This window comes from Gouania willdenowi, chromosome 19 (assembly GCF_900634775.1).
Source record: "Gouania willdenowi chromosome 19, fGouWil2.1, whole genome shotgun sequence".
NCBI classification, from domain to species: Eukaryota; Metazoa; Chordata; class Actinopteri; order Blenniiformes; family Gobiesocidae; genus Gouania; species Gouania willdenowi.
Genome location: NC_041062.1, coordinates 24,039,262 through 24,066,776, shown reverse-complemented (window position 1 = coordinate 24,066,776; position 27,515 = coordinate 24,039,262). Strand labels below are relative to the sequence as shown.

The 27,515-nt window shown below is 38.9% G+C and overlaps 1 protein-coding gene across 1 annotated transcript in view; it reads right to left on the bottom strand.

The window, feature by feature from the left end:
• The window catches only part of ca10a (carbonic anhydrase Xa), a 387,959-nt gene that overhangs the window by 320,903 nt on the left and 39,541 nt on the right, over nt 1-27,515 (bottom strand). The gene's annotated exons all lie outside the window — the stretch shown is intronic.

The window sequence follows — 27,515 nt, the reverse complement described above, 5'->3', positions numbered from 1 at the left end:
TCTCATTTTATTTTTACACACCAGTGGACTCCAGCAGAACACATGATGACAGTATGGAAATACATCCTGGATTTATCAATAACCTAGGGCAGATAGGGCAACTTTCATCACAACACACAAAAATGTGATTGGATCTGATTTAAAAGTCACATGATCAATATTCATGGAAATATTTACAATAGTGACCAATCTGAGCATTAACATAGGAAAAAGCAAAGGAGTCAGTCTGTCTTTCTGTTGTTGTATGTGCTTTCATTGTTGTTGTTTCACATTATTCTGTTATATTTGTAGTCTTTTGTGTGTTTTCTGTAATATTGTATTTTTCTTTAAGTCATTTTGTTTTTTTATGGAATAATTTTCATTTCGTTTCATTTGCTTTTGTGTTTTTGTTCTCGTTTTTGTGTGTTTTGGAGTAAGATTGAATGTTTTTCTCTCGTTGTAAGTGTTATAATTATCATTTTATACATTTTTCTACCATGATAAAGATAAAAAAGGCCCCAGGACCCCCCTATAACACTTGAGCTGGTGGTGCTCACTTGGGCACCAAGGTGATCCCCCTATGCTGTGAAAAAAGCGTGATAGTGTAGACCTCATAGATCAATAAATCAGAGATCATCTTCACGGAGAATAAGACGTGAACGAATGATAGGGAACCAGAAAGGTCTCTTCCCTTTGTTTTATATCGATGTAGCCTGGCGATAAACCACACCCACTTCTTTACTTTTTGTAAGAGAGTGGGTGTGGTAATGCCATCGTTTCTGCTCACGTCCTTGGTTCTAAAGAAAGCGAGCCAATCAGAGCCGTACAGACAGAACGTTGTATCTCCAGGCAAACAAGGCGCCCACCACGGAGAAGACGTTCAAAGCTGCTGCTCTGTTTATAAACACCTGGATATATCATTGAAACCACAACAAGAATAGGCTTTAAAAACAATTATTAGACCTTCCAGGTAATCGCAATATCGCGATCACAATAATTAATGCAAATTCAGCCAATCCCCACTAATTCTGCGTGGCCCTGCAATTCTGTCCAATCACTGCAAATTTCTGCCAATTTAAACCAATCTGACAGAAAATTATGGTCGATTCGATAGCACAACATGGCTGAAGTCCATCCGCCTTTTGTAAGCTACATCAACTTCTGAAGCCGGCAGCCGCCGTCAGTTGCTGGGAGTCCCCCGGTGTGAGCGGAATCACCATTTAGTCTGGCTACAGACTGTGTCACAACAGCCAAACTGACTCTTTTTAGCCAAATTGCGGCAAACGTGTCATGAGCGGAACTGTTTAATGATCTCCTGCTGCCCTAGATAGACTTTAAAAAAAAAAAAAACCTGATTAAACCTCTACTATGATATATGATGAGCTCCATTAAAGGTTCCGTCTAAAACGGTAGCAGTGATTGATATCATTGGTGCTTGCGCCCCCTGGTGGTATCTTCATGCACACATTTATAAATGACTGAACGCATGAGACTCTTCTACAGAAAAAGTGTTTGTAGCAAAAGTCACGAGTGCATTGATGAGATTCTCACAGGGAAATACCCATTTATTTATGTTAAGATTTTTTTGTTTTAGTTTCAAAAACTTAAACAAACTGTTTCTCTGTAATATTCTCTGCATTGGTGATGGAAACAATCATTGTCTACTAATAAATCTACTAATAAAAGCAAGAAATGTCTGTGTGCGTGTGTGTGTCTGTGCAGTAAATATCTCTCTGGCGTGGTGCCTGTTAGATCTGAAACTTTTTCAACGGCTTCCAAATACCCCGAGTTTGTGCATCCGTTATATTGGAGTATTTTTGTCATTTCAAAATGTTTATTTTCATTTTATTTTGCCTGGACGGCACATTCATATTCACCCAGAAGTGAAACGTATTCAGCTTTTAACCTCAGTGTGTGAGGGGGCGCTAGCGCACCATCTGTATCTATTTCACTGCACAGCTCCTCACAGTAGCGGGCTAGAGTCACGTGTGCGGCCAGAGCCAATCGCTGCACACACAGCGAAGCAGACACTGACTGTAAACACACGAGTGAGAGAGAAGAAGATAGTTTAGACCGAGAGGGGGAGGGGCATCTGAGCAGCCGCTCTCACTGATAAACTAGCAAAGCTCTCAAGTCTCACTGATTGGGTCTGATGTGAGTCACTGATACACACCCACACCCCAAACGACGACAAAAAAATTAAAATGACTCAAAATACGCAAAACTAGATATTTATACAAAAAATACACAAAATGACAACATAAATGCACAAAACTAAACCAAAAAAGATCCAAAAATACACAAAATGACTCCAGAATCACACAACATTGTACAAAAAAATGCACAAAAACACAACAGGAAGATACAAAAATACACATACTGTAATGACTCAAAAAAACAAACATTACAGTAAAATACACCAAAGAAAAAAAATATAGAAAAAATACAACACATTTAGCATGCGCATGTCTCATAAAATTAAACCAAATAAATTACACACTATTTTACTTTGCACCCACAAATAAACCCCTTTACAACACTACAGAGTACAGAGTATGTACACCTCTATGTACATCCAACCTTCAAAATCCAACTAAGCTCCTCCCACTATATGAATACATACGTCCGACGGGCACTGTACTAGTCTGTTAAATTATTGTGAATCTGAGCTCTTTTCTGTATTGTTATGAAATAATTCAAAGACAATCAGGTTTATTGGTAAATTTGTCAGTTTAGGCAAAGAAAATAAAAAAATAATGAAGCCTCAAAATGCCGCAACTTTTGCTGACAAATCAGGCATTTTAGGTTGCAAAAATCACAGAAACTGGCCACAAAATCCTGGAGGGATTGATTTATATTGAGGAAGGATGTGTTTGTGCCGTGCTTCCAACTGGAAATGTTTAGGTAAAGGACCTATGCTTGTCGCGCTATTGTCATCACGTCTACATTTAATTAGTTACTCTGCACGTTTGTCCCGCCCCCAGAACTCAAATGCCTTGTGAGCGCTTCCACGCCTGTATTATATACAAGAAGATTGGGAATGATTCCGGGCTAATATCAATGGTATAATGGTGTACAAAATATACTTTCTAATATTTCAACAGGCCCGTCTGTGTGGAATGAAATCAGGCTACTGATGTATTACCCAGATGGAGACACTAAATAACACGGGGGGGGGGTGTCACCGTGCAGCTACAGCTGCCCGAAGGCTCCACATTTCAGACTGTTTGTATTTGAATAATGATTCCAGAGCTCCACATTGGTAATGAGACACAGTTTGACAACCCACTTAGTGATGTTTAAACTACTTTCCTCTACACTTAGTGATGTTTAAACTACATTCCTCTACACTTAGTGACGTTTAAACTACGTTCCTCTACACTTAGTGACGTTTAAACTACGTTCCTCTACACTTAGTGACGTTTAAACTACGTTCCTCTACACTTAGTGACGTTTAAACTACGTTCCTCTACACTTAGTGATGTTTAAACTACGTTCCTCTACACTTAGTGACGTTTAAACTACGTTCCTCTACACTTAGTGACGTTTACACTACGTTCCTCTACACTTAGTGACGTTTAAACTACGTTCCTCTACACTTAGTGACGTTTAAACTACGTTCCTCTACACTTAGTGACGTTTACACTACGTTCCTCTACACTTAGTGACGTTTAAACTACGTTCCTCTACACTTAGTGACGTTTAAACTACGTTCCTCTACACTTAGTGATGTTTAAACTACGTTCCTCTACACTTAGTGACGTTTAAACTACGTTCCTCTACACTTAGTGATGTTTAAACTACGTTCCTCTACACTTAGTGACATTTAAACTACGTTCCTCTACACTTAGTGACATTTAAACTACGTTCCTCTACACTTAGTAGTTTAAACTACGTTCCTCTACACTTAGTGATGTTTAAACTACGTTCCTCTACACTTAGTGACATTTAAACTACGTTCCTCTACACTTAGTAGTTTAAACTACGTTCCTCTACACTTAGTAGTTTAAACTACGTTCCTCTACACTTAGTGATGTTTAAACTACGTTCCTCTACACTTAGTGACGTTTAAACTACGTTCCTCTACACTTAGTGACGTTTAAACTACGTTCCTCTACACTTAGTGACGTTTAAACTACGTTCCTCTACACTTAGTGACGTTTACACTACGTTCCTCTACACTTAGTGACGTTTAAACTACGTTCCTCTACACTTAGTGACGTTTAAACTACGTTCCTCTACACTTAGTGACGTTTACACTACGTTCCTCTACACTTAGTGACGTTTAAACTACGTTCCTCTACACTTAGTGATGTTTAAACTACGTTCCTCTACACTTAGTGACGTTTAAACTACGTTCCTCTACACTTAGTGATGTTTAAACTACGTTCCTCTACACTTAGTGACATTTAAACTACGTTCCTCTACACTTAGTGACATTTAAACTACGTTCCTCTACACTTAGTAGTTTAAACTACGTTCCTCTACACTTAGTGATGTTTAAACTACGTTCCTCTACACTTAGTGACATTTAAACTACGTTCCTCTACACTTAGTGACATTTAAACTACGTTCCTCTACACTTAGTAGTTTAAACTACGTTCCTCTACACTTAGTGACATTTAAACTACGTTCCTCTACACTTAGTGACATTTAAACTACGTTCCTCTACACTTAGTAGTTTAAACTACGTTCCTCTACACTTAGTAGTTTAAACTACGTTCCTCTACACTTAGTGATGTTTAAACTACGTTCCTCTACACTTAGTGACGTTTAAACTACGTTCCTCTACACTTAGTGATGTTTAAACTACGTTCCTCTACACTTAGTGACGTTTAAACTACGTTCCTCTACACTTAGTGACGTTTAAACTACGTTCCTCTACACTTAGTGATGTTTAAACTACGTTCCTCTACACTTAGTGACGTTTAAACTACGTTCCTCTACACTTAGTGACATTTAAACTATGTTCCTCTACACTTAGTGATGTTTACACTACGTTCCTCTACACTTAGTGATGTTTACACTACGTTCCTCTACACTTAGTGACGTTTAAACTACGTTCCTCTACACTTAGTGACATTTAAACTACGTTCCTCTACACTTAGTGACATTTAAACTACGTTCCTCTACACTTAGTAGTTTAAACTACGTTCCTCTACACTTAGTGACGTTTAAACTACGTTCCTCTACACTTAGTGATGTTTACACTACGTTCCTCTACACTTAGTGATGTTTACACTACATTCCTCTACACTTAGTGATGTTTAAACTACGTTCCTCTACACTTAGTGACATTTAAACTACGTTCCTCTACACTTAGTGATGTTTAAACTACGTTCCTCTACACTTAGTGACGTTTAAACTACGTTCCTCTACACTTAGTGATGTTTAAACTACGTTCCTCTACACTTAGTGACGTTTAAACTACGTTCCTCTACACTTAGTGATGTTTAAACTACGTTCCTCTACACTTAGTGACGTTTAAACTACGTTCCTCTACACTTAGTGATGTTTAAACTACGTTCCTCTACACTTAATGACGTTTAAACTACGTTCCTCTACACTTTGTGATGTTTAAACTACGTTCCTCTACACTTAGTGACGTTTAAACTACGTTCCTCTACACTTAGTGACATTTAAACTACGTTCCTCTACACTTAGTGACGTTTAAACTACGTTCCTCTACACTTAGTGATGTTTAAACTACGTTCCTCTACACTTAGTGATGTTTAAACTACGTTCCTCTACACTTAGTGATGTTTAAACTACGTTCCTCTACACTTAGTGACATTTAAACTACGTTCCTCTACACTTAGTGACGTTTAAACTACGTTCCTCTACACTTAGTGATGTTTAAACTACGTTCCTCTACACTTAGTGATGTTTAAACTACGTTCCTCTACACTTAGTGACATTTACACTACGTTCCTCTACACTTAGTGACATTTAAACTACGTTCCTCTACACTTAGTGACATTTAAACTACGTTCCTCTACACTTAGTGACATTTAAACTACGTTCCTCTACACTTAGTAGTTTAAACTACGTTCCTCTACACTTAGTGACGTTTAAACTACGTTCCTCTACACTTAGTGATGTTTAAACTACGTTCCTCTACACTTAGTGAAGTTTAAACTACGTTCCTCTACACTTAGTGACGTTTAAACTACGTTCCTCTACACTTAGTGACGTTTAAACTACGTTCCTCTACACTTAGTGACGTTTAAACTACGTTCCTCTACACTTAGTGATGTTTAAACTACGTTCCTCTACACTTAGTGACGTTTAAACTACGTTCCTCTACACTTAGTGATGTTTAAACTACGTTCCTCTACACTTAGTGACGTTTAAACTACGTTCCTCTACACTTAGTGATGTTTAAACTACGTTCCTCTACACTTAGTGACGTTTAAACTACGTTCCTCTACACTTAGTGATGTTTAAACTACGTTCCTCTACACTTAGTGATGTTTAAACTACGTTCCTCTACACTTAGTGACGTTTAAACTACGTTCCTCTACACTTAGTGATGTTTAAACTACGTTCCTCTACACTTAGTGACGTTTAAACTACGTTCCTCTACACTTAGTGACGTTTAAACTACGTTCCTCTACACTTTGTGATGTTTAAACTACGTTCCATCACAATTAGTTTAACTACACTTAAGGGAGGATTGACTAAAGATTTAGTATTAAAACGTGTTCAAACATCACTCCACACACTAATAAGAGCTAAAAATCCCAAGGAATGAGGATTGTGCATGTTCAGCGTGTCACAATACGCCCACAATCCATTTAGTGCATTTCCCTCTGATGAATATGTAGAGTAGGCGGATCTCATAAGGGAAGCAAAAAAATGGGAGGAGGAAATGCAAATACATAATGCAATGGACGCAATGCAATTAATAAAACTGGAACTGTTTGCGGTGACTGTTTCTGCGCTGAAAAGAGTACGACTCACAGGCAGGTGTAATCGCTGCAGTGAATGTTGACACGTTACACAACGGAGATGGAAAAAAGGCTCCAGTTAATCTTTACAGTATAAGAAAATAAGTCAATAGTCAATATTAACAGCCACTGAAAGAAAATGCAGAATAAAGTGTGTGTGAGAGAGAAACAGCTGGAGTCTGGTGTGTGTGTGCACATCCTCATGCTGTCTCCAGTGTTTTTTCTCCATGTTTTGACTCAACCTTGCGTTGATGGCAAGGAGTGTCAGGTCAGAATCAGCTGATCAGCTAAGTGATCACCACGTCTACACACGCACTTATTAGCGGCGCAATGTTAGTGAATTCCACACAGCAGGTGAGTAAACAGCGTGGTTAAGGGACACCACCCTAAGGGATACCACCCTTTATTTCACATCTTAATGAATCCGCCCCTCAATGACGTTTAAACTATGCTCCTCCACAATTAGTGAGGTTTCCACACTCAGACTGGGTCACACATGTGCTTCATCAACCGAACATGGAGCACTGTGACACAGCTGGAATCACTGCTACTGGAAGTCATAATGTGGAGATTTGGAGGGCGACATGATCCTCTTACAAGCTCCCAACTCACACACACACACACACACACACACACACACACACACACACACACACACACACACACACACACACACACACACACACACACACACACACACACACACACACACACACACACACACACACAGAAACGGAAAAGATAAAACTGTAATTTCTCTATTGATATGCAAAGTCCTCGTCACTTCAGTCTGTGAAACGTTTCATCACCATCACTTTTGGACAAATGGCAGCTAAGATACAACAATGATGAATTTTATGAGGTAAATTGAGCCTTTCATGATCCCTGTGGGGAAGCAGGGCTGTGGTAGCAGCACTAATTACTGCATCACAAGGGAATAACGCTGCAATATGAAACATAGACGCCTTCATTTAGACAATATTTAAGAGAGATTGGAGAACAAACACAGATTATTCTTTTTTTTATTACTTTTAAATGACACAAATTATAATATGAAATATAATTTGCTCTGATGAATTTCCACCTCACACATTTCTCACTGCACCACACACACCATTTAAATCCTAAACAGATCAAATTAGATAAACCACATAAAAACATAATACAGGTACATCTCAAAAATTTAAATATCATGAAAAAGTCAAATATTTTTGGTCCCTAATTTCAGAAAATCAATCCCATATATGATATAGGCTCATGACACACAGAATGAAATACTTCAAGCCTTCTTGAAAGTTTGATGATTATGTTACAGATAATGAAAACCCAAAATTCAGTGTCTCGGAAAATTAGGATCTTACATAAAATGAATCAAAAAAGGAAATGTTGAACCAAAATGTAAAGCTTCCTAAAAGTATATTCATCTCTATGCACTTGGTTGGGCTTCCTTTTGCGTCAATGGGCGTGGCATGGAGGTGATCAACCTGTGGTCCTGCTCAGGTGTAATAGAAGCCCATGTTGCTTTGATAGCATTCTTTAGGTCATCTGCATTGTTGGGTCTGGTGTCTCTCACCTTCCTCTAGGGTTGGGCATCGTTTGGATTTTACCGATTCTGATTCTCAAAATTGATTCCTGTTCTAAACAATTCTCGATTCTGATTCTTTGAGTTCTACAGGTCAACAGGTCACAGATTTAACAAGATAATTTTTTAGTTTGAAAAAGCCTTCACACAGGTTATTTTTATTAATTCACTTAGTTGATGTAGTTTAATTTGGTTACTGTAATGTAACTAGAATATTCAATTAACAAAGGTTTCCAACTGTAACTGTAAAAGTGAAACTTTCTGAGAAAAACAACAAAAAAAAAAAACATAGATCTACAGGTAGATGTGAAACTAAATAAAACAAATTCAAACCCTGGAACAGTCATGTGACAAATTAATCAATAGTTTTTGTTTAAGAATTATTATTATTATTATTCTGGATACAGTGGAAACAGAAACTATAAAAAATAATTATATTGTGAACCTGTTTATATTGTGGGGAACATATTATATACATACATGTAATTGGAGTCTAAAGACACAAAAAAAACACCACTAAAAAGAAAATAGACTAATATAAGACCTCTTTACAGTTATTTGAGTCATTCTGCGCTTTCACGACTTGCGGCGATGACGCGCTGGTGATGACATAATCCAAGATGGCGGCGGCCCGTACTACAGCTGATATTATTTAATAAAAGCCTTAAAAGACATGAATATAATGAAAAGAGTGGATGGACAGAGGCATAAACATGCAGACTTTCACATGGACTTATTAAACACACACGGACCTCGGTACACAGAACAGGCTTCACCGGCAGGCTGGCACTAGGACCTAGAGGCGGAGTAAATGCGTCCCTGAACTGCATCCACAGGCTGTAATATCATCAGTTTATCATTTTACCTGTTGTTAGAGCTACTGTCTTTACCAGGGAGATAATATTTATTACTGGTGATTGTTTTCTGGAGTTTTACTGGGATTTTTACCGGTGATTAGTTCATATCTCCCTTGTGCTCCGCTCTACGTAAACAAACAGAGTAAGCCACGGAAACAAACTATTGCTGGCGTTTAGGAATCGAAAAAAAGAATCAAAATGCAAACATCTTCGTGACGGTTCTAGAACCAGACGTTAGAAACCGGTTCATTTTTGGAACCGGTTTCTCACGGTGCCCAATGGTGCCCAACCCTACCTTCCTCTGGACAATAGTCTATATATTCTCTCTGGGGTTCAGGCCAATCAAGTACAGTAACACCATGATCAGAGCCATATATATAGAGAGAGTTGTGACAACTCTGTTCACTACAATAGATCGTTTTTTTTACAGCAATGGCGGCTCATGGAGCCTCACAATTGTTCCTGGAAGTGATCAGTTTACTATTGTAGCCAATGAAGCTAGAGCGGATTAGACGGTTTGTGATGCACTTTTGAAATGTAAGACGTTATTATTATTATTATTATTATTATTATTATTATTATTATTATTATTATTATTATTATTATTATCAGCGTATCTCAATCCATTAATGTGTGCATTAAGGTGCAGTCTGCAACTCTTTTAAAAGTAACATTTTGTCATATTTACTAAAGCTATCACTATGTAAGGACAGCTTTACGTGAAACTAGTAGTTTCTGTGAAAAAAAACAGGTTCATTGAGCTCCGCCCCCTGCTGCTCCTGCAGCCTTTGGCAAATTGCCAGAATGCACCGCGATCGAGCAAAAAGAACCAATCAGAGCCAGAATTGTGTTTGATGGGCAGCCTGACAGCTGTTACTCACAGGCCCCGCCTCTTTCCCGGGGCTGGAGCACCGTCTTTTTTACAGCGTATGATCTTGAGGAGTAGAAGATGGAATTAGCGACTTTTCTGCTTAAAAGGTAATTAATGCTGCTTGATTTACGTTATGTTTGATTTGTAATCGTTACACTATAACTCTGTGGTGCATGTGTTCATGTGTGCACAGCAGCCTCCGTGTGAGCTGCTGTAAGTGACACTGTGTTGTTGCTGCTGCTGAGGTGTGTGCACATTGAGAGAGAGAAGCTCTGCAGTAATATGCTTTTAACAGAGCATGTTAAATTACTGTGATGTTGTGGGTGGGTTCTGCGCCTTTGGCGGGGGGCTGTTGCTCCGCATCGGTTGTGTGCCGTTGGGATGCCTCGCTCCCGCGGTGGCGGCCGCCGGTCGCCCTTGCGCCGGGGGGTGGCATTGACCCGTGGCTTGCACTGTCCAGTGGGATGCAGGGCCTGGGCTGCTGTTCTTGCACCGTCTGGGGCTGTGCGGTCTTGCTGGGTTGTGGCCTGTACGTGGGCTGGGGTGGGGGGCGCCCCCCACGGGGGTTTGGCCCAGGGACTCGCCCTTGTGGGTTCCCTGTCCTGCGGTGGTGGTCCTGGCGGGGGTCTTCCGGGGCGGGTGGTGCGGGCTGTGCCCTACCATGCCTGTGGGTGCGGCGCCGGGTGGCCCGGGCTCTGCGGTGTGGCTGGGCCCTTTGGTGGGAGGGGTGGGGGCGACTGTTTAGGGCTCATCACGCGGGTGGCATCAAGGAATGGCAATCTGGCGTGCTCTGGGGTGCTTGGGGGCCGGCGGGGCAACTTGCAGCATCCCCTTAGTGCCCTCGGCGACTATGGGCGTGGTCGCCATCCCTGGGGACGCTGCTCTTGGTGCTGCTTTCGTTCCGGGTCCTTCTGGCCTGGGGTCTGGTCCCTGCTGGCTCTGGGCCCACCGGCTGCCCGTTTGGCGCGGCTCTGGCCGTCTGCTGGGCATGGGCCTTGGCTCCGCTGCTGGGGTCTCGGGCGGGGGGCTCTCTGGGCCCTCCCCTCGGGGGTTGGGTGCTTGGGTGTGGGTGGGTGGGGGGACGGAATGCTCGGCTGCTTGGGGCTTCCTCGGATGTGTGTGTGGGGGGCGGTTGCTGCCTCTCAGCCTGGGATCTTGGGGGCGTCTGGGGGGTTGCTCGGTCGTGGGGGGTGGCCTGGGGCTCCCTGGCCCCCACTCTTTCTACTGGCCAGGCTGCATCTGCGGGCCCGGGGCAGTTCCTGGGTTTGCGGTAGCGGTTTTTGGCACATATACTGGTATACGATGCACTGGAACGCCTTGGGATGTGGGATAAAACTCATACTGGGCTTAAAAAAAAAATAAAACTATTACCATGATGTTGCTGTCAGACTAACGCTTGTTAGCTCCTCTGAGGGAGGGACTTTGGATAGTTTGGAGGCAGGGCAAGAGAGCAGCGGGTGGGAGGGTTCTGAGAGTTGCGGACTGCACCTTTAAGGCATGTTAGTGGATTATCCCCGCTAAACGAGTAAATTTTAATTTTAATTTTAATTTTTTATTACTATTATTATTATCTTTTTTTTTTCATTGTGAGAGACACTGCTGTGTTTTGATGTTCAAAAGAAAACGAAAAAGAAATCTAAATTGTTCTTAGAAAATTAAGGGATCATTAGCAGATACACAACGTTTACTTCACACAGTTTTATCGACCCACATAAGCTATATATCTTCTTCTTCTTTATCAAACAATACACTTTTCAATTGTATTTGTGGAAAAAGTGCAAATGAAGTGTTTGAATATGATCGCCTCACAGATTTTTTTTATTATAGTAATCCTGATTATTTATTTTATGTTATTTTGCTCCTGCTGACTAATGCTAACCATTTCTTTCTCCTCTTTGGTTCTGTTGGGAAGCCATAAATGTTCACTCCTTTTTCAGAACGATTGGCGCATCCCCATACAGCACAGCAAACTGCATGACAAGTTATTAATGTTTCTGACTTTGTTAGACATTTATTTAATTAATTTATCTTGTTACATAAGTGCATAGTAAAAAATATAACGTCTATTTTTATATACTGTATGTATGAACATAATTAATATGTTTTCAATGTGTCCTGTCTGGATGTGGTGTTTTTTAATCACCCCCTTTTTTTTTTTTTTAAAGAAAATTCAAAGCAATACATCCTGTATACAATACATATAAACACATTTTTTAAACCAAATTAATGTTGGCCTTAACTACGTCAAAAAAGCAGGTGAAACTGTTTACACTAATTACTAATACGAATTTACGTTAGAAAAAAAACTATTTATGGAACTACATAAACATATATTGTATATACACATAAATATGTTGGTGTAATGTATAGATATTGATAACAAATTACCAAAAATCCCAGTTATGTCACAAGGAATCAATGGATTTGAATGACCCACCGCTAACTTCAAGGAACAAATTCAGTCTTACGTGAATCACGTGACGGTCAAACATTTTGGACTTCCGTTGTCACAACTCTCTCTCTATACGGCTCTGACCACGGTCATTGAACCAGCTTTTGGAACTTTTGGCAGTAAAATCAGCATCTCCATAAAGCTGGTCAGCAGAAGGAAGCATGAAGTGCTCTAAAATGTCTAATATTTCAGCAGATGACATGGCAGCCCAAATCATCACAAACTGCGGAAACTTCACCCTGGACTTCAAGCAACGTGGATCCTGGAGGAAGAGTGGAGAGGCTCACCATCAACCCTGGTAAACTCTTTTCCTTTTCCCATAACCTCTGCTGATCACAGGTGATCTCTCATCCAAAGGTGCACTGCTGCCACCTACATGGCACAAGCTGGTCACTACACCACAGTACAAGGCTGATATTCCTCCACAGTGTCTCCTAGCAACCCCCATTGTAAAACACAATTGACATACATATACAGTATGTCAATGGCAGTGAATGTTTGGATTTTAAATGACGTATATGTACGTCAATGGCAGTCAATGAGTCAAGGATCAATCAATATTTGCACGCCTGATAATATCTACTGATAGCTGATAAAATTATTTTTATTTAAAACAAGTCACCACTCTCAATTTAAGGCCATTTTGTTTAATCATAGATCAGTGTACAAAAACAAACAGTATACTGTATTCAGTGTAATACCAGGTGTGTTACCAAAATAAAATGTTAGACAGCAAATGCAAATCAGTTCTTCATATTTGCTTTTGTTTTTTTTTTTTTTGTTTTTTTTTAAATCACTTTTAATCAGCATCAGCCCAAACAAAATGATATTGGTCGACCCTTAGTCGATCCATGAAATGAGAACATTGATATACACATGACAAACTGTACACGGACACAAATTGTAATAAATCCCAAAATGTGATTCAAGCACAAAACACTACTAAATAAAAATGAGTGCCTTTAATTAGTACTTATAGGAAAAATCCCACATTGGTTTTTGCTGCCCTCTGCTCATATACTTCTTCTTCTAAAACAGTTAAAGGTGCAAAAGGTGAACTATGATCTGGTGAGGGTTCAATGTTGGTCGTGATAGTTTCAGCTTAAACACCTACGTCTGTCGTAAGTTAAAACCTGATGAAAGAAGTTCAAAGCTGCAGGTCATGTACAGTGTTAACAGTACAGTGTTATCATTCATGGCCCAGGATTAAAAATAATCTATTCATTCCATTTCACACTGATGAAGGAGCTCAGTCCATATAAAGCCTGCTCTGAGGAATGCAACAACTAAATTAAAAGCCTGACCATCTCTGTCAAGTTCTGGATTTGAAAATAAGGGAAATGTTCTGGTACCCAATACAATGTGTCCCACCCCCCAAACCAAGCTCCAGTACCTCTTATATATTAAGACAGGTGTACAAGAAATTTAAAATAGACACTTGTCAACCACTTACTAAATATATTTAGCTGATTAGAATCAGGTAACTTGACCTTTGTTAAAATTAAAATGCTGCGAACATTCCTACTAGGGCTGGGCAATATGGACCAAAACTAATATTTCATCTTGAATCTCGATATATCGCCCAGCCCTAATTCCTAAATTATAATACAGCTTAAATGTAAATGAAGCACATATTTTATTTAATATACTTACAGTTTATATACAAGTCAACACGTCGCATATTTACTGTTAATTTCACGTTGCTCGTCCTTAAATTAAACATTGTCATTTTATTTTATTACATATTTTCTTTTAATTTCTCATGTTCACTCATGTGGTTCTCTGGTATTCACTAATGACTTATTAGACACAGTTATTACAGACTTTACATCCTTTAACACTGTTTGAAAAGAGTTTATATTTGTGGGGCTTGTGATTGACTGATTGATGACTCACGTGGTTCCTTCCCCCAAGGGAGACGCTAAAATCTCAGTTACAGAACGTGTAATGGCGTGTTCACACTAAACGCGTTTCGGGCATCAAAATCATGCCTCACGCTCCTAGTTGGACGCTTGCGCTCATTGAATCAGACGCTTGTCATTAGCGTGTTAGGGCTGGGATAAACAATTATTTGTTTAAACGATTAATCTTGCGATTAATTTTTTGTTGGATTGATTAATCTAACGATTCCTTTTTTCCAGTTTGATTTGACTCGATTCGATTATCAATTATCTCAATATTAATTAATTCCTTAACATTGCAATATATGTTTATTGCTCTTCAACTCAAAATTCCAAAATAAAGTTCAAGTAAGAATATAAAAGTACAAAATGCAGAGGTAGCATTCATTAAAAAATAAAAGGGCAGTGGGTGTCCTTCCTGAACCAAGTGCTTTTCCAACATAAAATAAACTTTCCTTTTACCTGAATTGTGTGTGTGTGTATGTGTGAGTGTGTGTTAGTGTGTGCGGTGCGGCTACTGCTGCTGCCGTCCGGTCACACCCAGGATAAAGGACGAGGAACAGCTACCTTCAACGAACAAGTGCGTGTCTTCACTGCTTTGCACTTTTGAAACTCGGATGAGTCACTTCCGTTAGTTATTCTCCATCACCGCCATCTTTGTTTTGGTTGGACGACGCATCGGCACGCATATTTTGCGCCGACGTATTTTTTGCGTTGACGTCATCAATGACGTCGACACGTTGTACCGGCCCTAACGCGCATCCAAACATGTTGGGAAGAAAGCGCATTGAGGGGAGGGGCTTCTCTGTTGCCGGTGGTGTTCATACAATGGATGAAATTGTGACGATCAGTTACGTTCATAATTACGCAGTGACTGTGAAGTGGTGGAACATTATTGTGATTAGAAGGCGGTGTTTCCAATCGGATGTGTTTAGGTGTGACTCAGCGTGTGCACTGTGATGTTAGAGGGTTTTAGAGAAGTGTGGGTGAATGGAGAATAAAGTTTGGAGTTCCTTGATGAACACGCCCCCTTCGACTCCCGTTCATCAGCTCTACATTATCAAGAGAGTAGCTTGGCTTTGTTTGTGTCGGTGCCGTTTCTGGATTCACCAGAGCTGAGTCACTTCCAGCGCTACTTCCGTCTCTCTCGTGCCCAGTTTGACGACCTGCTGACCTACATCAGCGCTTGAATCTCCTACCAGGACACCAACTACAGGCGCTCTATTCCAGCAGAAGAGCCTGTCTATCTGTCTTTGGTTAGTGTTTTTTTTTTCATTATTCTGAATTCGTCACAGTTAGGCAAAGCTCCTGATTGGTCAACACGCCGCGAATCCCAAATCTATCGTCGGCGGCGTTAGAGGCGCCGGACGCAAGTCAAAAGCTTGAAATTTCAAAACGTGCAGCATCCACTGCACGAAAAGCTTCAAAATGCACCACACACAGGGGCGGAGCTTTAGGGGGGCCTCTACCACGGCTCAGGGGAGCTGGAGGAGGCGGGCCCTCCCATGACTTTTGCCCAGAGGCGCCCAGAGTAAAGGCAGTCACCCATCATACAGATTTATACAGGCGTTATATAGACCCATTTTGTGTGACGTATGCATACTAAATTAGGTGCATCAGGCTCGGTGTAAAACAACCAGAGGACTGCTGAGACAATGGTGCACGGGAGCAGACGGAGCGTTATCTCAGTCTGGATTCAGTAAAAAGTGACCATAAAAAGCTGTAAATGGACTGATACGCAGACGTGGAGCAGTGAGGAGGAGACTTAATGTAGACATAGAAACTCATCCATGTAAAAGTCAGGTTTTTCTATTAGCTCTGTCTGCTAGCGCATAGCATCTCTTCTTCACTGCTAGAATATCTGCATGCCAACCGACCACTGGGTTACCAGCGCCCTCTGCTGGTCCAAACAAATATCTGATGTAAATACAGTACAATGACTATTTTTTAAGTACAATTGTTAAGGCACAAAATACATTTTCAGTTGCACTTTTAAAAAGAAACGGAATTATTATGCAATTTTGCATTGTTTACTATAGAACCAGAATTTAAATTATTAGGCTTCTTCTTCATTTGTATTATTCCTTTATTTATTTCATTCAGGATTTAGTTTTAGTTAAATTTCATTGTTTTGAATAGTTTATCAAGAGTTTATTTTGACAATTAAAAATAAAGGAAAATAGTACAGTATTTTCTAGTTTTTTTCCCAATAAAAATGAAGGAATATTTTTAAGTCATCATTTGTATACAGTCCCATTTTGTAAAATAAATCATGAGAGAATTGTATCAAGAACTCAGTATCGTGAATCAAATCGTATCGGGAGTTGAGTGAATCGTTACATTCCTATTTACGAGCCTTAACAGCAGTTCATTCATTACCATTTTTCAATTTTTGAAGCGTCACATATGTAAACATGGTTTCTGCAGTATGCACGCGCACGTCAGTCATGTGTCTCATGTTTGTCCACATTGAAATGAGTCTATAGGTTTCCCCACTCATTCTCCAAGTTAAAACGTATTAAAAACCAGTTGAGGAGCACAGTGGGACAGGAGAGACTGAGTGGACTTGTCATGTTGTCCATAGAGAATGAGAGAACAAAGAAAATAAACATACAGAACATCGTGGACGAGTTCATGGAGCACAAGGCTCGTCGTATGTCCTTCAAATAGTGGTGAGTAGGTCTATAGCACTTCATATTAAATAGTGTTTGTGAACAGTTTTACTAAACTTTATATTTACTGATACAGGCTCTGAGATTAAATAGTTAAAGTGGATGTCAAAATAAAGCGCTCGCTGTCCGTGGTGCTGAGATGCTTTGAAGTTGTGTTAGTGACCATCCTAATGTTTTTGTTGTTCTCTTGTTTTGTTATAATTCATGTCCGTTTGATGGACTTCAAAATGACATAGTCGCTCTCTGTGGTGTTGAAGCTTGTAAGTCCTGCAGTTGTGGGCATGTGTATGTTGTAAAATGATGTTATCATGAGCTTTATTATTTGGGTTTAAAGGGCCTGGTCATTAGCCCCGCCCCCCGGTTTGATTTGTTCCGCCAGTGGCCACGCAGGAGGTACGGGACGGGCAGCGGGACTTCTCGACGCTCCTAGAAGCGCGTTCACCATATATTGTGTATGTACACCTGACGCTTTTGACACGTTTGGTGTGAATGTGCTGTACAGTAACTGTGTCCCATCCTGATCCTCTTTAGGAAGGTAAACTTTGTCCCATTTTAGAAGATATTTACACAAGTTCTTTGTTTTTTTTCACCGGTTGTAGTCTTACATCAGTCTATTTCTCTTCTTAGTTGTTTCCGGGTTTGTTCCGGCTGTCGGCATTAATCTTGCGAGGACTTCCACCCAGGCCACTTCAGGAGGCAGTTCTCAAGAGGCTAGTGACAGCTTTCAGTTCAGAGACAGAGGAATGTTTTTATTTATGTATTTTTTAATTATTACTACATTGTACTACGGGATATTTACGAGATAATAATACGACACAATGACAGGAAAGAGGGGTAAAATACAGAAGTTTCACGGTCAAGTCAAAGTCAAAGTGTTTATTGTCATCTGTACAGTTAGAAACACGTTTCCCTGTACAATGAAATTCTTGCTTTGCCGACCGCCAGTGAATGCCTACGTAATAAAGGAATAAATAATAAAGGAATAAATCGAGATAAAAGAACTATAATAAATACAGTGGCATGCAACACTGTTATTCAACAAAATGGGATACTTGACAGATATGAGCCTAACAAGTCTACATGTCAATAAAGGTCCCTGATCAAGACCCAAACAAACTATGAGCATGACATTTATGATTTCTTTTTCATTTTTTAGTCAAACCTCAATCCCCCCATGGTCAAAATAAGCCAGCCTTATTGGCTCTAACCCAAGTACAATCTTTGTTAGTACAAGCCACGAACATTAATATTGATATCAATAATCCATTATCACATTGAACATGAGTTTATATAGAGTTTTAGTCCATATTCTCCCTCTGTGCTCCTTATCAGAGCCTCCACATGCACTTAGAACATTTTGTATTTCACTAAATGTGACAGTCTTCCACACTTGGTTGCTTTTAGGTCAGACAACATTCACTATGATTTATGTGTTAAATTCTCCCCTTAAAAATGTGTTGACACTGCAGTCTAAGCTGTTTGTGATGTCAGATAGAAACACTGTGTTCCTTAAAAAGCACATCCGTTACTTTCACATCCAATTTCACTGGATGACCATCTAGACCTGACTGTGTCTTTGTTTGTTTGCTTCACTGTTTATATCAATGCATATACCAATTCAATATTGTTGATTGATTACAATCAATAAACAGCTTTTACTGTGTTTCAGGATATTTATTAGAATTATGGATTATGATTGATTATTGGCAAATATTTTAAATTAATAAATTATTAATAGATTTTTTTTTTTTTTTTTACCAAGAATGTTCACAATATTGTAATGTGGGTAAGTATTATTTTGTAGTCGACTAATCTTTTGTTTTTTCAATTAGTCGGGCTAGATTTTATCAATAATTTACAAGATTAAATGACGCATGTATGCTATAAAATCCATGTGTCCCCCACTGTGGGGCCTGGAGCTCTCAGTGATCTCCCATCCAACGACTAACCAGGCCTTGACCTGCTTAGTTTCAGAGATCTAACAAGATCAGGTAATGACAGGCTGTATACCAGCATTAGAGACCACTATTTAAAGACATTGGCTTGAAATTGACTTGTATAGCCGAACGACCATTCATACTAATATATCTACAGTATGTAATGTATCTAGACCAGGGGTTCTCAACTGGTCTCAACCTGGGACCCACATTTATCTACGATCATTAAATTGCGACTCAGTTTTTTCTTTTTGAATTCAAGCAACCAACATCTGCCACGGTACCAACAACAGCACGAGTCAGTGGAAAATGTTCATGCTTCGTCACGGATGTGCGCCAGTGTGGATCGTCACAATAGAGTTTGTGTGCTACAGGTGTGGCCAATGTTGCAGAGTGGGTATATATTTGGTTTCACCTGTGGCCCATCTCAGGAGGAGGAGCCACAGATGTCGTCACATTCATAGAAGATTTTTGGACATGTCAAAAATTTCTCTATCAATGCCGCGCGCTGTCACAAACCTTCTCCAGCTTGGTGTCGCCCGAGGTAAAAGTAATGGACTTATATAACTGTAATTGAGTAGCCTCATCACCTCCCGGATTGATTACTGCAACTCACTTCTGTTCAGCCTCCCCAACAAATCCCTCCAGAAACTACAGCTCCTCCAAAACTCTGCAGCACGGATCATTACACAGACCCCTACCACTCACCACATTGCCCCTGTTTTACAACAACTTCACTGGCTTCCTATAAAACAAAGAATCAACTTCAAAAGAATTTTGCGTAGCTCTCTTTGTGAATAGCAGTTACGTTGTGAAGGAAAGCTGAGACGCCATTTAACTAGATATTAGAGTGTAAATAAATGGTGGTTTAGTTCCAATGGGAAAGATACTTATGTTCTTGGCGTAGCTGGGCTGCGTAAGTCATCAGGGCAGTATCCTACATGGGTGGGGCATGTTACCAGGGCTCCTCCCACCAGACCCTGCTGCGCAGACAAAGCTATTTTCTATGGTTCAGGTTGTGGTTTCTACCTATTATGATACATTTGACATGTTTTACAGTTCATAAATGTATCTATACTATTCTTTTCTTTTTTATTGTGAATTGAATTCATTGGTATTATTTTATTTATAAGTTCCAATTATGGTAGATTTAGTCTCTTCCTTTTTAAGTTTCTACATGAGATGTTTACTGTATGTAAGGGAACCGTACCAATATTTATTACCATAAATAAACGAGGAGAGTGAAAGTAACTCGTAACCTTTACTCTGAGTACTACTTGTACTTGAGTATTTTATGCATGACTTACTTGTACAATTAACTTGTAAAAGTTTAATTCAGTGTGATGTTTCCTAAATTCACAACATGTGATTAATTACAGTCATATTTACACCTGTCTGTATTCTGTATTAGCAAACCTAATAACAGGTATACAATCCTCAAAATGAAGGTTCATGCAACTTTAAAAATATCTTCTTTTCATTCATTTTTAAATTGGTTTACATTTCTGGAAGGCTTTAAGACTGTGTTTAATTTGTTCCATAATTTCACACATAAATAGAAAAGAAAAACCCTCCTTAATGTGATTAGGAACCATTAAACAGGTGCCAGGATGTTTCATTTATAAATCTGTGTTTTTATTTTATTAGATAGAGGCTAGAGTAGGCACCTCCACAAAACCATCTGATGTGTGTTTTTCAAGCCATTTAAATAATCCCACACAAACGCAACTTTTGGCAACAAAATATTGAGGCCTCATGACAACCAGCAGGTCATTTATTTGTATGATATTTTACTAATGCATCATCAGATCAATGAGACAAAAACACGGCCTGGAATTTTGCCTTTTATGCCTCTGATATAATTTCACTTCCACACAAACACACTGTTCCCCTACGTCAGACGGCAACTGGTGGCCACACACGACCCTTGGTCTAATTTTATGCAGGGCCCCCAAAGTAAATGTACAAAATGACAGAAAAATACACAAAACAACATTGCAGGAAAACAAAGTAAGGGGCAAGATAAAAACACAGAAAATATTCAAAAATCACACAAAACTACTGTAAAAATGAACAAAAAGACAACAGCAATACACAAAATTACTCCAAAAAATATACAAAATTACAGAAAAATAAAAAAGCCCAAATTGACACAAATACACAATGTGTATTTATAGAATATACAGGAAAAATACACAAAAGGACAACAAAAATGCATAAAAAGCTTCACAACGAGCAAGACAACAACAAACATACAGAAAATTACCATAAAAACTATTTGTTCTTTCCTGTATTAATGCTCAGATCGCTCATTATTCTAAATGCTGACATTAATGTTGATCATGTGACCCTCTGATTAAACAAACATATTTTTTTCGGCCCGCTGTGATTAAAGTTGCCTACCGATGCCATATGTAATCATGTAGAACGCAGTGATTATGACACAGTAGGTGGTGATCAGTAAATGAGCCAAAACCAATCATTCCTATATCTCGACATGATGGGAAAAGGAGAAAAGTGGTACAACAAGCTCTGCCCTATTTTCCACAACGCCTCCCTGTGGCCCCAAAACACACTTACTGACATCAGCAGAAAGTAAACGCCTCCAATCTATAGAAGGAAACGCAGACAGGATGCTCCGGGAGCTAAATGCACAGCAGGGGGTATAGTAGGGCGCTAATGGCGCGCTACTTTCCATTTTAAGAGGTCCCAGAGATGCTTAGACAGATAGTAATGGCACAGCATGATGAATAGGTAACTTTGCTTTAAAAAAAAAAAAAAAAGTCAGTGTTTGAAACACAGAATACAGACTGAGTGTATTTCAATTGACTTACAAAGCACTAATACCATGTGAGAACAAAAACCATTAGGAACCAATCAGCTGTCTAAAGATCAAGCTATTGATCTTTAGCCTAACCCAAACCCTTTAAGGTCTGGGGTTTGTTTTGTTTTTTTACATTTTAGACAATTGAGGTAGTTTTTCTACGTTCTTTAAAGAGTTCAAGACCAGCATTAACAGGAATCCGAAGTTTAATTCCTCTTTAATTCATAAAAAAAGTTTATTCCTCTTTAAACTGACCTTGTAAACACTGCAAATGTAATTCCGAATGAAACTGAAATCAGAATTAGGTGGCTGGTTTATTACGGTTTTAATTCCGAATTAAATAATTCCTGTATTAAATGTAGCTCGACAGTAACACTCTACGGACGGCGCTACACTGTGATACCGCACGGCGAAGCAAAAAGACGATTTGTCGATCGGAAATATGGCCGACAGCATGACACGACACTGGCAGCGCGGCGCTCATGAGTGAAATAATCCTAAGTGCAAAGATGGACAAAATGCAAACTACTCTGGAAGAGAACATAAACACAAAATTTGAGACTCTTAACGGACATCTGGAAGGCGTCCGTTAAGGCTGAAGGCCAAGTTAAGATGAAGAAAGACTTGGAAACGACTGCAGCAGAAACACGAGCAAACCTGGACACGGAGGTGGAAATTTTTAGCTCCAGAATGGAAAAAGTTGAGGCTAAAATTGCAAAAAAGAAGTTCCTTAAGCTTTGACGCGTGTGCCGATTGTCATCGTGGGACTACAGCAGGAAGACAGTGAGGATTTAATGACCAAAGTTTTAGATCTGCTACGTGACGCCTCGGATGTGAACCTGTGCCCCCCCCCCCCGGCTGCCGTGAAGCGTGTCCGGCAACAAACCCGGCTTGCTGAAGGTGCAGCTGTCAACCGTGGAGGAGAAAGTGGCGGTGCTAAGACGCAAAGCTAAGCTCAAGGACAACGTAGAAGGTGTTTGTGTCTTCAGCTAAATGTCATGCAAAGGACCTTCTGAGAGAAACTTCTGTCGGCAAACACTTTTATTTGGCCGCAAATAGATGCTTGATTAAACATCCCAGTGGACAAACACGACAAGAACCCCTGTGAAATCAATGTGCCCAGTCCGTAAGTAACCCACAAATCAGTTAATAACATATGATGTTTACATTATTCTTTTGCCATTGTCTCATGTTATTTGTCACCTGAAACACCGTCTTGGGGAAGAAATGCCAAAACATTTTTTGGACATTTATTGTCGTAATTGTATCAGCTTGACGTTGATTCCATATTTATCTGTGGCGACTTTATTGCCCGTATTTCTGATTTGAGAGACTATATTGACACAGAGGATATTTCTCCCAGAGTTGCTCTAGATTTTCCTTTGAATAAACATGGTGAAGCTTTTGTTGAGTTCCTAAACGATTCTAAATACTGCGTTTTCAACGGGAGATTTGCTCCCCACACAGATCATTTTACATCTGTGTCAGTGAGAGGAAGAGCAGTGGTAGATTATGTTGTGACGTCACATACTAATATAAAGTCTTGCTCTGATCTTAGTGTATACCAAAGAAAACCATTAAAAGACTTAATGCTGATCATTTTCTAGCTTTAAATAAGTGTCAGAAAGCCTTGCTGAGTCTTTACTTTGTGATGTTTTACATGAAGAAATAGAAATATCTCATGTAACACATCAGAATTTTGGACAACAGAGGCATGGACATTATAAAAAAACAAAAGCAACCCTACTGGAACCAAGAATTACAAAGTCTTTGGGTCAAAGTGAGATCTGCAGAGAAACTTTACTTTAAATGTAAAGATAACAATGAAAGAATAACTTTAAGGAATGAATATAATCAACATCAACAAACATTTGATAAAAGGCAAACATTTTATGGTTTAGAAGAGGACAAAGTCTCCAACTGCAGTATTTACAATCAAATTCAAAACTATTTTGGAAAGAAATGAATCAATTAGGCCCTCGGAAATACAAAACTATCCAATAGAGATTCTTACGACAAATGTAGAGGTTTGCTTTTGATATTTGATATTGTTCAAATGACAACTAGATTACAACACGCTCTATGGCTGTGAGGAAGGTTTTCTCAAAGATAATTGTTTAATGAAAAATAGGTTAGAAACTGAGAACTTCAGTGCACAATTGGGGCAAAATGACATGTTAAATGTTAATATTTCAGTTGATGAGATACGAAAGGTTATTTGCTCAGCAAAACCAAATAAAGTGGTAGGTATTGATGAGGCCGTTAAGGCCCCACCTTTGCTCAATGTGCTGCAGTCTTTTTCAATCCTGTTTAGAATATACAGTCATTCCATCAGCCTGGTATCAATCTATTATAAAACCTATACCAAAATCTACTAAACTGGGCCCTAGAGTACCACTGAACGACAGAGGCATCAGTTCTATCAGTAGGGGTGGGAACCTCTGGGTACCGCACGATATGATATGATATGATACGCGATACAAAGCACACAATAACGATTATCTCACGATACTGCGATTGTTGATATATTGGTCAGAGATCAATCTACGATAATCTATGACATGACAAAAAAAAAAGATTAAGTGAAAAAATACAATTTTTATTTCATATTTCTGAAAGACAATAAATTGAAAAAGTGTCCTATGAACATTTCTGTAAATAAGTGTTAACATACCAATGTAAACTAAGTATCTCCAGTAGTGTTTTCTGAAAACAATAAATAGGGTCTTTCTTACCAGTAACACCAGTTCAATATTCCAGTAAACAATATATTGGTTCCTTCAACAAACAGTGACACAATTTCTGTGAAGAAAGAAAAAAGCTTTAGAAAAGTTATGGCCTGCATTGATCATATTTATCATCTGTGCTGAGGGCCAGGCTGCACGAGGGAAAACCAACAGGCTTTGTTGATTTCCAGAAGGCTTTTGACTGGGTCAACAGGGAACTTTTGATGTATAAATGACTGGGTTATGGCATTACTGGTAAATTATATGATGCTGTGAAATCACTCTATAAAGCTCCAGTTGCATGTGTGCAAATCAAAGTGGTTGGTTCCTAACCCTGTTGGAGGAGGTGTGTTGTCTTTGTTTTCTCTTTATATAAATGACCTGGTAAATGAAATTAATGAAGCCAATCTGAGTATTTGTATAAATAACTTTAATGTAAGTCTTTTATTGTATGCTGATGATGGAAGCAAATTTACAAAATGTGTGAAATATTTTAAATACATGGTGTAAAAAATGGAGACTGACTCTAAATAAAGATAAAAGGCAGATCGTGCATTTTAGGAAAAGTCATGAATTGAGAAGTAATTATAATTTGATCTATGGCCTGTCTTAGTTTATACTGTACAAGTTAATTCTGTACCTAGGATTGATCTTTAATGACTTCATGAGTTTTCAAGAGGGAACAAAGCTTTTGTCTGAGTCAGCAGGAAGAGTTATGGGCTCTATAGAAGGTCAGATGAAAAATGTGCCAGATTTAAGTTTTTCAGTTTATATGCAATAGTTTGATTCTATGGTCAGTTCAATTCGCTTTTATGCTGCTGGTGTGTGGGGCTTTAATGAATTACATAATGTTAATGCTCGTCAAAGCGGGGCCATTAGAATTTTTTTGGGTGTGCATAAGTTTGCAATCAAATTAGATGGCGACATGGGATGTGACCCATGCCTCATAAAGCAGAGGGTGGATGTTATGTTACGTTACGGTTATGGAACTGCCTCATCCACAGGCTCACAAAGAAGATTTCCATTTGGGACTACTCAAATAATTATTCCTCAGCCAAAGAAATGGCCGTAATATTCTCAAAATATGATATAAGCTATATTTACAGAAATTTGTAAACAGAAGTTGATTCTAGATTTCCCAAAACAATGGAAATATGACATATACACAAAGTGAAGACATTAGAACCATTTTAAAGAGGATTTTCAAACAGAACCATATATACTTTCAAATGTATCAAGAAAGCAGAGGTATCTAGTTGTGTTGTGGTAGTCCAGACCGGTCTTGGTCTCGAGACCAAATTTTAAAGGTCTCGGCCTCGTCTCGCACTCTGAAGCATTTTGACTCGGTCTTGTCTCGGACTCGTGATTTTTCGTCAAGACCGTTCGATACCAGCACTAATTCCTGCTATTTTTAAACTTTTTTATAATGTGATAATAACACAGAGAAGAATGGGATAAAACAATCTTTTATTAATTCTTTAATCCACCCTGTATAATGACCACAACCCTCCTTAGTGTGACTGAGTGTGTGTGTGACACTCGTGTGTGTGTGTGGCTATGGTTTCAGTTTGGACCGCGGAGCACAAGGGAGAAATGAACTAATCACCGGTAAAAATCCCAGTAAAACTCCTGAAAACAATCACCAGTAATAAATATTATCTCCCTGGTAAAGACAGTAGCTCTAACAACTGGTAAAATGATAAACTGGTGATATTACAGCCTGTGGATGCAGTTCAGGGACGCATTTACTCTGCCTCTGGGTCCTAGTGCCAGCCCCCCGGTGAAGCCTGTTCTGTGTACCGTGGTCCGTGTGTGTTTAATAAGTCCGTGTGTGTCCGTGTGAAAGTCTGCATGTTTATGCCTCTGTCCATCCACTCTTTTCATTATATTCATGTCTTTTAAGGCTTTTATTAAATAGTATCAGCTGTAGTCCGGGCCGCCGCCATCTTGGTTTATGTCGTCACCAGCGCGTCATCGCCGCAAGTTGCACTTGCACAGAATGACTCAAATAACTGTAAAGAGGTCTTATATTAGTCTATTATCTTTTTAAAGTGGTGTTTTTTTGTGTCTTTAGACTCCAATTACATTTATGTATATAATATGTTCCCCACAATATAAACAGGTTCACAATATAATTATTTTTTTATAGTTTCTGTTTCCACTGTATCCAGAATAATAATAATAATTCTCAACAAGAACTGTTGATCGATTTGTCACATGACTGTTCCAGGGTTTGAGTTTGTTTTATTTAGTTTCACATCTACCTGTAGCTCTATGTTTTTTACACTGATGACAACTTGTTTTTTTATTTCAGAAAGTTTCACTTTTACAGTTACAGCTGGAAACCTTTGTTAATTGAATATCCTAGTTATATTACAGTAACCAAATTAAACTACATCAACTAAGTGAATTAATAAAAATAACCTGTTTAAAGGCTTTTTCAAACTAAAAAAATATCTTGTGAAATCTCTGACCTGTTGACCTGCACAACTCAAAGAATCAGAATAAAGAATCATTATTTCTTGGTAGAAATGCTTTTAAACACTTGCTGTACATTCAGCTGACATAAAAATATTGTTTTAAAATATGTAGAATAATTGTGAATTTATCAGTAGCAGTAGTAGTTTTAATATTTTAGTTATTTTTTGCAGGCACCTTTTTTGTCCGTCAAATGTATTAAAAATAAACAAAAATTAAATAGAGATGTTATTTAACTGTTGAACCTTGTCATAATTTTTATTTATTTATAGATTTTTTTAAATTG